Here is a 12,641-nt window from a genome sequence, read left to right on the forward strand (position 1 = left end):
TATCTGCGCTCACACTCACACGTCGGGACAATTTAGAGCATTGGTTCTTAACCTGGGCCCGGGGTGAACATGCAAATTCCACAGAGGGAGGCCGGACTGGGTCTTAAACTCACGACCTATGCACTGTAAAGTCAGCATGCTAAGCACTCGACAACAAGGCTGCCTTAGTCTTCAATAATAATTGCTTTCGTTTGTCCCACATAAATACAAATTTGACAGAAGTTAACTTTTTTTTCGTTAACATTCATAATTTTTTTCAATAGCACAAGGACCAAGTCTGGAAAAAAAATCCATGGTATCAAAAGCACTGCACACATCTGTCCATGCGACTCTTGCAATATGGCTAAAATCTGAACAATAGCGACAATAACAGAATAGAAATGGAATGGAGTGAAGTGTTGAACGTCAAGGTTCCACTCCATGTCACAAAGTTCTCCATGCTTTCTCAAGTGTGCTTCATTCTTGAGCATTTGTACCGGAAAAGAACCGCTGAGAGTATGGATGTCGTACAGCTGCTGGCTCTCTCACACGTCCACACACCGACAAATAATACACAAGGCACAATTTGTCCCAATCTTGAGAAATTACATCGTCTTTCAAAGTCATTTAACACACAAAAGCGGTGAAGCTGAAAACTAATTTGACTCAACATATATATAAGAATACACGCACACACAGACACACACGCACAAGAGAGGTAGGTGGTGTGGAACAATGTAAGAAGAAACAAACCATGTCCAATCTCAAGTACAAATAGCGGCAAGTGACAGTGATGTGACACGACAGGCATGAAGCTTCAAACAATATAAACACACACGAGTCCTAATGGAGGCTGCTGCACCATGCTGCACGTCAGCAATATCAGTCGTGTGACGGCTGAAGTCAGACATCGCCATGGCAACGCGCCAGCAACGACATCATCTGTCCACTGGGCTAAGAAGGCAATGAGAAAGAATTATCTCACTCAGGGCTACAACCAAACATAATGCGAGTATCAAAACAATGCTACAATAATTGTAAATTTCTTTTTTCATGCAAAAAAAAATATTTGATCTTTATCTGCATTTGGGTGATGTTTACACACAAAACATACAAAAGTGGGGATAAATTGTATGTGGGAGTAAAGTCTTCAGGGGGTAGCCCCCCCTGGCCCCTACCCCATATGAATGTCAGGCTCCCACAACGTAGCTTTAAGTTGTCTTATCACCATTGACCATACAACATGGTAGACATGGCTTAATGGCACTTGCACTGAGTATTATATCGCCTTGTATTATAACGTAAAACATATTTTCTTTATTCTACTTCTTTATTAATTCACAAAATAGTAGCCGATCAGTAGCTATCAGTACAGTATTTTGAAAATAGTGATTTTCAAACTGAATGCAAAAATTACTCTTTTGATGGCGGCGACTACTCCTCTCTCTCCTGAAGAAGGATATTTCCTCTGTCACAATAAAGTATGACATGAACATACAGATGTTGTTTTGATGTTCAACAGTTGAGTATCCTCTTTGCTAGCTAAAACCTTTTTTTTGTTGAAGGCTGAATGTTTTACAAAAGTCTTAAAAATATTTAAAAAAATGAAATATACTAAGGTACTTTGATGTACAGTTTGCATATATTTTGTCTATATTTCACTCAGTCACTGACATCACAAATGTATTTGGGAATTGAAAATATGACATAGAGCGCCATTCCCGAATTAGTTTGGTTTGTTTATTTTCTTCCTTTGGGTGCCAATAAAGGTACCAGGTAATGTTTTTTCCTTTTCACAAAAGGGCAACATTTCCCTTTTTTATGTTAGCGCTTTGTTCCCGCTCCAGCTGTTGTTAAAGCGCTATATAAACCCATGTGAATGCATTGCATTGTATTTTGGACAGTCACCCTCACTTCAAGCTCATATAACTCCAGACACATATAATTTAGGAATTAACTCTGGTGAAAGAAGAGAGTCTCAGGTTTATAATGCTGTATTGAAAGTTTATGTAGTCCTAAAACTCAATCTTCTGTGGGTCCGAGAATTCGAGTGACAATGATAAAAACACTGGCACCCTGGCACTGGAGTGGATACATTTTTGCATGTCTGGCAGTGAATGAGTTAAAATGACATTTAGTCTTATCCTCTGGTCAGGAAAAAAGCCTGCGGTTCTGTTTGTCCCCCTCACACAGTCACGCTGATGAAAATTGATGGTCCCTTCCAGCATTTAAATTGTCAATCCCTCATTCCGGGGGTCCAAACTGCCACGCAAACTTGCTTCAAGTGTCTACTCATAAATGACATGGAAATGTCGATGCAACACAAATAGAAAATGGCTTCATTGCAAAAATGTAATTATTATGAAAAATCGCAACCGTTTGAAATACAAAAAAACCAGAATAAAGTAAACATGGATGACAATTGAATGAAACAAATTGACATTGAACCACTTTTAGTATTAGTAGTTGGTCCAATAAATATGTGAATATCTCCTCTCTCTCTCTCCTCTCCTCTTTCATCTAGAACTGCTTCATGTAACAATGAGGGTACAGAATGTGCTTAAGAATGAATGACTCTCTGTGTCTTGGCGCTGTCATATTATTTGTTATTTATCGATGAGAAGGTTTCTTCAGCCGTCATATGTACAATAAATATGTGAATATCTCCCCTCTCTCTCTCCTCTCCTCTTTCATCTAGAACTGCTTCACATAACAAAGAGGGTACAGAATGTACAGATGACGGCTGAAGAAACCTTCTCATCGATGGACCACTCCTGTATGACTGAGAACTTACACAGACGTATTTGTTATTTAGTTTTTTTTATTCTTTTGACTTCAAGACGGCGCCGCGAGAGTGGCTGCCTTTCCAGCAGCTCATGTATTTTGTTTTTCTACTTTCATTCCTTTCATCACGTTGCTGCTGTGAAATGTAAATTTATCCACTGTGAGATTAATAAAGGCAAATCCAATCCAATCCAATATCTATTGTAATTATATATGACTTTACAATTGCTTTAGTGGCAGGAAGTGATATATTTCACCGTCCAATTTGTGAGAATTTAGAGTTACATCTTTGCCACCTGAAAAGAACGGTGCTATTTATGAATAAATGGCAAGAAACATTTTGCAAATAAAACCGAAAATTACATTTCAGTTCTTAATTGCAAAATTGTGACATCATTTCTGATCGGGGTCCAAACATTCTAAAACACACGTGCACATGCACACGTGGTCTCATCTATCAGCATTAAAGGTGGCACTTTCTTCTTCACATTTGGGGCTCAGCAGCCCATGGTCGCAAGGAAGAATCAAACAGCAGCTGCACCAAACACACGCTGGTGCTTCTATGCACCAATGTCTACATTTACTCCATGGCATAGGTCGAAATGTGTTGAAGTAGTGAAAATAAAAGCAATAAACCAGCACAGAACCTAGCAAAGATTAGATATTGTGTGTGTTTGTTTTTTGTATTGAGATTTTTTTAAACCCCTACCCAACTCGTTCACATGGGTCGCTGGTGCATAACACTGTCTTTGGACAATAGTCATGGGATACCCTGAACTGACCGCAATAGGGTATAGATGAGCAACCTCACACTTACAATTCGGGAAAATATAAAGTGTTTTGTTAAGACGCCATGTTGGTTTTTGCATTGTGGGAGGAAAACGGTGTACCTAAAGAAAAACCATGGAGGCACAGGGAGAACATGAAAACTTCACACAGGAAGGCCAGATGCGGGATTGAACCCACAACCTCTGCGCACTCACATACGCACACCCACGCAGAGGCATGTAGACACCAAAAGTTATTGGTTCTCACTGGATGTTCGTGAACACAAATGTATTGTGTATCAGTGCATGAGGTATACCTGTAAGTACACTACAAGCGAATTTTCAATACAAAATTTTCCATTATCGATCTAATTGAACTCATAAAAAAATAAAACAATGTTTTTGTTGTTGTTTTTTGTTGCTTTTTTGTTTTTTACTTCGACTTGATCCTGCTGCATGGCACTCTCTTATGCGTGTGTTCACCAAGGTAGTGGATACTGTATTCATTTTATCTAATGAATAAGTGACTGTGGATGGTATGAATAACAATGACTTTCCATTTACAGAGGTGGTAGGGGATTTCACACAGGAGGATTAACAACAGGAATCCACCCCTCACCCCCATTTTAAACCTCAATAAAATTTCACTCCATTTAGTAATTTGGTTTCATTGTAATTGAAATACAATACTATGTAAATATGAGTAGTGATTATATTTGTGATTAATCAGTATATTTGCAGACATCTGCTTTTACTGGGAGGGGTTGGGGGAGTGACTAACAATTATGTTACAGGCCAACAGGGTAAATGAACCATAATTTGATCCTATGCATTAGGAAGTCCAAATTGGTCCCAAGTAGGTGGGCGTCAGCAAGTGCTGTCACGTGCCTTACTGTGTTTTATTGCTTTTGTGTTTTCTTTCGTCACGTTGTGTTGTTGTACATCATGTGGAAGGCTTACGGATTGTTTTTCAGCATTTTTGGCCACGACATTCATCAAGGAGGAGACTGGGCTGAGCGGTTGCACCTTTTCGGCAGCACGAATATGCCAGCACTGTTTTTGACTGGTATTTTGTTTTTTTCTACTTCTTTCTTTCCTTTTCTCTTCCTTCCATCACTTTGCTGCTGAGAAACGTAAATTTCTCCATTGCGAGACTAATAAAGGCTAAATCAATCAAATCTAATCCTTTACGACAAAAAAAGTATACATTTTACCCTTAGATTTAAAAGAGTTTGTGTTCCATGTGTCAGTCACCAAAGGCCCCGCATTGTTCGCCTGGGGCATCTTGACATTTAGCATGTTGTTGCATTTTATGGCAACCGCACGCAAGCTCTCTTCTGCAGTGTCGTATCGCTGGCATCCCCACACCTTTAAAGTGAGCCAACCTGAGGAGAGGAGCACATTATCTCGGGCAGGCTTGTCCTTGATAATGGGCCACATGTGGGATATGCTTCTCCTCACCCGTGGGCAGCAGGATGACCGGGTTAACCCGCTAATGTCTTTAGCGCTGCTGTTGGTACTGGCGCACATGACGGTGATGCGGCTCATGCGTGACAGATGATTGATTACATGGAAAGTTTTTTTTTATTCCATAGCCAGCTTCAGGTCCAGACTTTGACCAGTCCAGTCAAATAATTGAGTTGTTTAAATAACTGTGTCAAACTAAAATCTATTTTAACCTCCTAGTCTTGTTCTTCTTGCCTATGCTATTAAACCTCACTAGCTACCTACTGTGTGCTGCACGAGAAACCCTTCAGGCCCAACTCGTAGACAAGCAAAATTAGTCAAGCAAAACTGTTCTCTCCGATATTTGCGCACTAGTTGACATACTTGTAAAACCCTTAGATTAGCGGTGGTCAATCTAAGTCCTGGAGGGCCACTATCCTGCATGTTTTCCATATCTCAATGTTGCAAAACATCAGATTCTAATGATCAGATCATCAGCAAGCGCCGTGGAAGCATGATATTAGATTACATTAGATTAGCCTTTAGTCTCATCCCGGAGAAATGTACATTTCACAGCAGCAAAGTGATGACAGGAAGAGGAAAGGAAAATAACTAAAAAAGCAAAATATAGGAGCTGCTGTCAAGGCAGCCACTTTCACGGCGCCATATTAAAGTCAAAATGTATTTTTTAATAACAAATAATATGACAACACAAAGACACAGACAGTCATTCAATCCAAGCACTTTCTGCACCCTTGTATAAAGCAATTCTAGATGAAAGAGGAGAGGATCAAAACGTCCTTTTCACCAATGGACGTCATGGTGAAATGTGCACGTCTGCTACAAGCTAGGTTTTTAAAGCAAACATGATACTGTAACATCCATTGACAAAAAGAGACTGTCTCATATCTCCTGTCCCACGTAAATCCGTTTCAATTCCAAGCCGCGGCAGTTCCACATATGCATCGGCGCTCTGCACTGACGCTCATTTCTTCTCATCGTAGACTGTCCAAAAGCACCGACCTTTCTGTTGAACAAAGCGGGGCTATGAAAACACTGCCCATTACAGGCGCAAAACAGCACAATCGCCCCAGAGCTGTGCAGCAATGACATTGAACATCTACATTGGAATCAGGTATGTTACAAGCGTGAGCTTTGGAAAACATGTAGGACAGTGGCCCTCCAGGACTTCGATTGCCCACCCCTGCCTGAGATCATGTGTCAAGGCACACAACTTAATAAAAATAATAAGAAGTATATTAAAAAAATATGCATCAGGTTCATTTGTCTTTCTAAAATGCGAATGAAAAAGCCCCTTGGGACATTGTTCAAAGCCCTTGACATTAAAAAAAAAGCTACATGCTACATTAACTACACTAGTATAGTGTAGGTTGGTACACTATCGTATATTATATGAGCTGGCCAAAAATGGCACTCATAGTGGTAAACAAATGTTCATAATAAGACCCGGTTCTAGGCATGCACTAAATTGTCTTACTATTGAGGACAAAGAGCACACTCCTACATCGACCTTAAGCGGAGTCCCCACCCTATGGAATAGATGGGCATATGGCTTTCCATACACATCCAGTGCATTCATCTGGCCAGTCCTTGCTATGTGTGCTTGTTGGGTGATGAGGTCTGCACCCATCTGCTTGCATGTGTGTGTGTGTGTGTGTGTGTGTGTGTGTGTGTGTGTGTGTGTGTTTATATGTGCGTGTCTGTAATCTGCCTGAGACAGGCTCCAGTGCTTAGAGGGGCCAGACTGCAAACACTGTGCAGGGATGAGACACCTGCCACAGGGCTAAGACCAGAGCCGCCATACACGCGCACACATGAACACACACTCGCATACACACACACAAACACACAAATGGAGAGGCCAAGGTTACCATGGCTAAAGAAGTCCACCAACACTCAATCACAGCCCCAGGTTTGCCTCATTCCCGAGGTCCAGTGCTTTTTTTCAAATTATATTTACACAACAAATTCCTCGGTGCGGGTTTGGATTTTTTATCCCTGTGCATCAGCCACCAGTCCTAATTTGCTGCTATTAATCGTTCACGGCGGAGGAAGTACCATTTGACAGTAGCTCGTTGTACGCCATGCTGCTCGTGAGGAGGGGGGGGAAGAAAGCTCCACTTGAAGTCTAGCTTTGAGCATCTGCTGTCAGAGTGTCAGGTCTGAATTTAGCAAATGCCCAAGCACAAGGTGGCTGAATTCTAAACGCCCGACACTCAAAGGAGGGTCTGTGGAGGCGCGGCTCACCGTGCCAAATCCGAGCTGGCTAGGAGCTCCCTATAGGCGAACAGATGGCCATTACGATCATTTATAACGTATTAGTTGACAAATGCTACCTGCAAGCGTCAAGCACGCTCCCAACATGTTTCTGGTTTGTTTTGATTTATTTATTTGAATCATTTGAAACAATCTTATGATGCTGAACTGTCTGCATTGCAAATGCATCTCTTTCTCGTTCCTTCATGCTTAAAAAAAGATCAACATGGTTGTTTTTCATTTACACTTATGTTTACATCTGTGTAAGCTCTCTCTGTGGAATACTGTATTTTCAGGTGTATAAGGCGTGCCGGAGTATAAAGGTACACCCCCAATGAATGGTGTTTTTTCAAACCTTTTCCATATATAAGGCGCACCTTCAATGAATGAAAAACGTTTTCAAATACAATATAAATACATAAAACTTTACCAAATATAAGGCACACCACATTATAAGGCACTACAGTACAGGCGGGGGTTACGCTGTACTTCTTCTATAAGGGGAAATTGAGTCAGTCGTCGCTGACAGTTGCTGCAAGACCTGGTTTGACTCAACATTACTCCAAATATAAGGTGCACCTGCATATTAGGCGCAGGGTTATATTTGGAAGGAAATCACAACTTTAGGTGTGCCTTATACACCGGAAAATACGGTAATCCGAAACAGGGGTGAATTCTCACAAAGGTAGACAGAGACAAAAAGGAACAGAAAAAACGTTTATGACAGAAAGCCTGAAACCAACAAAGTACAAATTAGGTCGCTGGTAAACATAGCCAGGAAAAATGACAAACAAAAAGTGCTTGCAGACAACTCACATTCAAAAAATATCACCCGATTGAGCACAAGCGCTACGGAAAACGGTTGAATGATACAATACGCTTCAACAAGCATCAATTCCTAATATCTTTGTAGAAGCAGAATATCTGATGAAGCATTCGTATCAGAGCATGTTCGACTGCCACTGACAAACAAACACGTGATGGCTCATGTGGAGCAGCCAAGCAGGTGTGGGCATTGACGTTTCTGCTGCGAACAGGCTGCATCTGTCATGTGGCAAAGCAGAAATAGCTGAAATCAATGTCCCCCTCGGACACACACCCACACATACAAATGTTATGCTTACACACACGCAAGCGTATGCACTGGGTGTGGCTGCTCGCCAGCAAGTAAGCGTCCGCTAGGTAATCGACCGGTGAGAGCGATCGGTCAGCATGTCCGTGCAAAGCAAACGTGGTTGTAAGCATCCTTCTTGACTTGTGTCCTGAGACAAATTTAAGCCAATTAGGACTGCAACCAATATATGTTACCATGCTTGGCTTTTTGGGGCAAGAAAAAAAGCATGAAATTATTACACTGCCGCTCCAACAATACACTTTACAGAACATACATAAAATAGAAAATCAAAGATATCAGAATATTGATTCATATACCGTATTTTCCAGTGGATAAGGCACACCCAAGAGCCTTCAGTTTCATCAAAAGATGACCCTGCGCCCTACACGCAGGTGCGCCCTATATGTGAAGTAATATTGAGCCACAACAGTCTCGCAACTACGGTCAGCAGCCACCGACTCCATTTACCCTTGTAAAAGGAGTAGTACATAACCTCAGGCTGTACTCTAGTGCCTTATAATGTGGTGTGCCTTATAGTTGGAAAACATTTGTATATTTATAAATTATTCTTGGAAAATGTTTTTCATTCTTTGAAGGTGTGCCTTATCTTTGGAAAATATTTGAAAATACACCATTCATTGGGGTGCGCCTAATACTCTGGTCTGCTTCATACACCAGAAAATATGGCATGTCAAAAAAAAGTATCCATGTACTTACAAAATATATAGAGGTCCTTACAAAACTGAAATGCTACCTTTTCAACCAATTATCCAATCCAAATATTTGGAAAACGTTTTACATATATATATATATATATATATATATATATTTATATATTTTTTTATATATATATATATATATATTTTGACTTGATATATATTTTATTATATATATATATATATATATATATATATATACACAAAATTATATATATACACAAAATTATATATATATATATATATATATATAATTTTGGTGGGAGTGAGGGTAATAGGCCAGTCGTTAGTCAGGAATGTAGGAACAATCGGTGGGGCCACAGGGAGGGGTCCTCTGCCCCCCCAACCTGAGAATAGGGACCTATCATAGCTGGGTCCGGCGCCACCATGTCTGGACATTAGGGATATATAAATAGGGCCGATACGACCAGTCAGACTTTAGTTCGCTGACGAAGCCTCTTGGATAGGAGGCGAAACGTCCGAAACCTTCAAATTTGTACAGATGACGGCTGAAGAAACCTTCTCATCTATATATATATATATATATATATATATATATATATATATATATATATATATATATATATATATATATATATATATATATATATATAAAAAATCCTCGTCTCACCCACCATGGGTGGTGTCTGTCCCCATTTCAGCTCGGGTCCTCTACCAGAGGCCAGGAAGCTTGAGGGTTCTGCGCAGTATCCGTGCTGTTCCCAGCACTGCGCTTTTCTGGACCGAGATATCCGATGTTGTTCCCGGGATCTGTTGCAACCACTCATCGAGTTTGGGGGTCACTGCCCCGAGTGCTCCGACCACCACAGGCACGACTGTCACCTTTACCTTCCAGGCTCTCTCCAGCTCCTCTCTGAGCCCTTGGTATTTCTCGATTTTCTCATGTTCCTTCTTTCTGATGTTCCCATCACTCGGGACCGCTACATCCACGACAACGGCTTTCCTTTCCCCTTTATCTATGACCACGATATCTGGTTGGTTGGCCATTACCATCTTGTCGGTCTGTATCTGGAAGTCCCACAGGATCTTTGCTCGGTCATTCTCCACCACCTTGGGAGGTGTTTCCCATTTTGACCTTGGGGTTTCCAGTCCATACTCCGCACAGATGTTTCGGTAGACTATGCCAGCCACCTGGTTATGGCGCTCCATGTAGGCTTTCCCTGCCAGCATCTTACACCCTGCAGTTACGTGTTGGATTGTCTCAGGTGCCTCTTTGCACAACCTACACCTTGGGTCTTGTCTGGTGTGGTATATCCCTGCCTCTATGGCTCTGGTGTTCAGGGCCTGCTCTTGGGCAGCCAGGATGAGTGCCTCTGTGCTGTCCTTTAGGCCAGCCCTCTCTAGCCACTGATCGGACTTCTTGAGATCAGCCACTTCTGCTATGGTTCGGTGGTACATCCCGTGTAGGGGCTTTTCCTCCCATGATTGTCCCTCTTCCAGCACCTCATCCTCTGTTCCCCATTGACTGAGACATTCTCTGAGTACATCATCCGTTGGAGCCTTCTCTTTGATGTATTCATGGAGCTTGGATGTTTCATCCTGGACAGTGGCTCTCACACTCACTAGTCCCCGGCCTCCTTCCTTACGGCTTGTGTACAGTCTCGGGGTGCTGGACTTGGGATGGAACCCTCCGTGCATGGTGAGGAGTTTTCGGGTCTTAACATCCGTGGTCTGAATCTCTTCCTTTGGCCACCTTATTATTCCTGCAGGGTATCTGATCACTGGCAGGGCATAGCTGTTTATTGCCCGGGTCTTGTTCTTGCCATTGAGCTGGCTTCTGAGGACTTGCCTCACCCGCTGGAGGTATTTGGTCGTAGCCGCTTTCCTTGTTGCTAATTCGAGGTTGCCATTGGCCTGTGGTATACCGAGGTACTTGTAGCTGTTTTCAATGTCTGCTATTGTTCCTTCAGGGAGTGAGACCCCTTCAGTGTGAACTACCTTGCCCCTCTTAGTCACCATCCGACTACATTTCTCCAGCCCGAATGACATTCCGATATCACTGCTGTAGATCCTGGTTGTGTGGATCAGGGAGTCTATGTCCCTTTCGCTCTTAGCATACAGCTTGATGTCATCCATGTAGAGGAGGTGACTGATCGTAGCTCCATTTCTGAGGCGGTATCCATAGCCTGTCTTGGCGATTATCTGGCTGAGGGGGTTCAGTCCTATGCAGAACAGCAGTGGGGAGAGTGCATCACCTTGGTATATGCCACATTTGATGGACACTTGCGTTAGTGGCTTGCCATTGGCTTCAAGTGTGGTTTTCCACATCCTCATCGAGTTTGCAACGAAGGCTCTCAGGGTCCTGTTGACCTTATACAACTCCAAGCATTCATTGATCCATGTGTGTGGCATCGAGTCATATGCTTTCTTGTAATCAATCCAGGCTGTGCACAGGTTGGTATGTCGGGACCTGCAGTCTTGAGCGACTGTTCTGTCAACCAGCAGCTGATGTTTGGCACCTCTAGTATCTCTACTAATGCCTTTCTGTGCTTTGCTCATGTATTGATCCATGTGTCCACTTATCTTAGCCGCAATGATGCCTGACATGAGCTTCCATGTTGTGGAGAGACAGGTTATTGGCCGATAGTTGGAAGGAACTGCACCCTTTGAGGAATCCTTCATGATCAGGATTGTTCGCCCTTCGGTTAGCCATCCTGGGTGAGTCCCATCCATCAGCAGCTGGTTCATTTGTGCTGCTAGGCGCTCGTGGAGAGCTGTGAGTTTCTTTAGCCAGTAGGTGTGGACCATATCCGGGCCTGGTGCCGTCCAGTTTTTCATACCTGAGACTTTTCCTTGTATATCTGCCGCTGTGATGGTAACTGGGTTCTGTTCAGGGAGGTTGCTGTGCTCCTCTTTCAGAGTCACCAGCCATTGTGCACTGCTGTTATGTGCGACCTCCTTCTCCCATATGCCTTTCCAGTATCTTTCAGTTTCCAGCCTTGGAGGGTCTGCTCTGCTGTTAGAACCCTGCCACTGAGCGTACAGTATATATATATATATATATATATAAACCTTTTTCACTCCTTGAAGTTTTAAAATACACCATTTATTGGGGGTGTGCCTTATACTCCGGTGCGCCTTATGTACCAGAAAATACAATATAAGGCGCATCGTATCATAACTGTCGGTGTTTGAATGCTTTTCAGGGCACCTTATAGTGCGAGAAATAGTGGAATGGCCTTTTTTATCATCATAATTTATTGAAGGTTTCGGACGTTTCGCCTCCTATCCAAGAGGCTTCGTCAGCGAACTAAAGTCTGACTGGTCGTATTGGCCCCATTTATATATCCCTAATGTCCAGACCTGGTGGCGCCGGACACAGCTATGATAGGTCCCTACTCTCAGGTTGGGGGAGGCGCGGGACCCCTCCCTGTGGCCCCACTGATTGTTCCTACATTCCTGACTAACGATTGGCCTATTACACCCACTCCCCCCGGTATCACCTCATCAGCATAACGACCCTCATCAGCATTGCGAAAGTTGCCTAACCTGTTTTGTCTGAGCAGGCTATTGTATGAACGATCCAAATTGAACCTC

Source organism: Hippocampus bargibanti, linkage group LG09 (genome assembly GCF_051943395.1).
Source record: "Hippocampus bargibanti isolate YZ-2025 linkage group LG09, ASM5194339v1, whole genome shotgun sequence".
NCBI classification, from domain to species: domain Eukaryota; kingdom Metazoa; phylum Chordata; class Actinopteri; order Syngnathiformes; family Syngnathidae; genus Hippocampus; species Hippocampus bargibanti.